This window comes from Aptenodytes forsteri, unplaced genomic scaffold (assembly GCF_000699145.1).
Source record: "Aptenodytes forsteri isolate BGI_AS27 unplaced genomic scaffold, ASM69914v1 Scaffold26, whole genome shotgun sequence".
NCBI lineage: Eukaryota > Metazoa > Chordata > Aves > Sphenisciformes > Spheniscidae > Aptenodytes > Aptenodytes forsteri.
In genome coordinates this window covers 2,154,771-2,157,404 of record NW_008794125.1, presented here as the reverse complement: position 1 = coordinate 2,157,404, position 2,634 = coordinate 2,154,771, and positions in this window count along the sequence as shown.

Genomic DNA, 2,634 nt, shown 5'->3' with positions numbered 1-2,634 from the left:
CGCAACCCGGCAGAGCCCTGGCGTGACGCGCAGGCAGCACCCGCCAGCCGCATTCCTGGCGGCCGATAAACCCGGCAGCCAAAATAACTCCAGCCAGCGCAAAGGCGGCTGAGCGCAGCCGGGTGTCTGCATCCAATTTAGCCGGGCTGGCTTGCCCCGGCCCAGCGCCGGTGGGGAGGCCCACGCGCATGGGGTGCGAGAAGCAGCAGGATTTGGGGTAATTCCCACTGGATTCTCCGCTGGCAGCAATAAGGGACCCCAAAGCGTCCCCTTGCAGCACGCTGTGTGCCCCGGCCTCCCTCGGGAGTGTTCACTCTGGACACTAATGATGGCTGGTCACCAAGGCTGGACATGGCAGCCCCATGGCTGCCTTTGCCCATTGTGCCGGCAGAGCTGGGGAGCAGGAGAGCTGTGAGCCACTCCCCCTAGGAGCTCGCAGGAGGGCGAGGGATGCTCCGTCAGCCTCCCCGCGTGCTCCCACCTGGGGCTGCTCCCCCAGCCACCGTGCCAGCACCTCCCCACCGTGCCCGTGGCCGATCCTCTCCTCTCCTGTTGGTCCCAGCTGCTGCCAGCACCGGCTCGGAGCTGACACTGCGGCGCAGGGGATGCCGGCGGGGCGGCCAAGGGCCTGCACCGCTGTCACGGCTCACTCAGCTCCTTGCCAAAGGCCCCATATCAGCACCCGGCGGCTGCTGACCACCCAGCCAGCTCCAGCATCCTGGTCTGCCATGGAGCCAGCCCAGCGTGCGGTGAGGGTCCCGGCGTCTCTGGGCTTTGCCAGCAGCTCTGGGGAGAGCCAGCGGCTTCCAGCACAGCCCAGCAAGGACCTTGCCCCAAAACCCCACTGCCCTGGCGGGATGAAGGCACTGCCTCCTCCTCCTTCTCCCATTTCCTCACCCGCACCGTGACACCGGGCCAGCTTGCTGGGCAGCGTGGGAGAGGCCAGGCCGGGTCTAACCGGAGTGTTCCTCACCTCGTCGGTGCCCCGTAGACAGGAGACAGCTCCATCGCGCCTTGACAAGGGGCGCTGACCCCTTACGGCCATGAAAGCTCCTTTTCCACTTCCCCAAGGGACGCCCGGTGAGCACGGCTCTGTCGCCGGCCTGGCCACGGCTGGCTGGGCAGCTGCCATGGCACCATGGAACAAAGCCCTGCGGCCCCACGGTGAGCAGGGGGTTGGGGCCGAGCCGCTCCAGCACGTGGGCAGCACCAAAGGGATTCGCTCACCCACAGCATCTTGTCGTGCCGCCCCCAGTGCACATGCCCACCCAGCTAGCAGCCACCTCAGACACTGCCGGTGCTGTCACCAGTGGTGCCACCACCCACCACAGTGCCATGGAGCACCCGTCCCACCCCAGCGCTGCTGGGGACACCTCCGCGCCATCCCCAGCACTGCCACTGCCCTCCCATCCCACCCAAATGGTGCCGGGGACGCGGCCATGCCATCCCCAGCCTTGTCCCCAGCTTTGTGGCCAAGCGCTGCTGGTGCCAGGAGCTCTCTGCCGCCTCCTGCTCCATGACCGTGCTCCCCGCGGGTCTCTGACCACGGTCTCCCCGCCACGCCGCACCGCCCTGCATCCCTACCACCCGCCCTCCCGCCCCGCGGCGAGTCCCCGTCCCTACCCGGGTGAGGTGTCCAGCGCCACGGTGATCATCGCCCCGCTGAACCGCCGCGTGTCCCACAGCTTCACCTCCCGCTCCCGCATCTGCAGGGGCACAGACGCGGCGTCGGGGGGCACCGGGGCTGCCCGACCGGCCCTGAGGCACCACCTCCCTCACCAGCCAGCCTCCCTCCGTCCCCAGCAAGGGCCAGGTCACCTGGCGAGGGGACCTCCTGCTTTCATGGGGGACAGGCCACCCAAAAAGCACCCGGGGCCTCAGCAGGGAGCATGGCTGGGACATCCCGGTAGTGCCGGTGCCACCTTCCCGGCGAGGACCGTACCTGGCTGAACCCGACGGAGATGAGGCAATCGCTGGAGCCCATCCAGAGCAGCCGGGAGTCCTTGTTGTTCTCGTGTCCCGGGACACTCTGCAAGGCACAGGAGACACGGCTGTCAGTATCGCCGCCGGCCATGCTGGGCATGCCGCGCGGGACGCGTGCTTCACCGGCGGTGGCCGTGAACCGCCCTGGGGCCGAGCACATGAAGCTGAGTGCTGGCTCCCGACTCCGCTGAGAGATGCCCATGGTGACAGTGCAGTGGGGACAGCCTGCAAGCGGTGACAGTCCTGAGCCCCCACCCTGTGCCGGTGCCGGCGTGGTTGCTTTGTGGAGCGGCTGGCCTGGCTCCCAGCGAGGAGCGGAGGGTGGCAGCGGGTAACGTGAGCGTGAAGGGGCACGGGACAGCTCCCTGGCCCCCCGGGGCTCTCCCCACACCCGGCGAGGGGACGAGGGGGCCAGTGTGTCACGAGGAAGCCGCTCCATGCCTGCAGGCACGAGAAGAGGCTTGGCCGCGGCCGTGGCCATGGTGACAGAGGGACTTACTTCCCCGGCTGCATCCCCGGGCTCTCGATCCATGCCGAATCCCGGCTGCAGGAGCTGGGTGCCCCGCGTGTGTCCGGATGCTACCGAAACACACAGCAAACTGAGCCCCACCACCCTAATCCCCCGCAGCCCCACTCCGCCTCTCCCCTGGG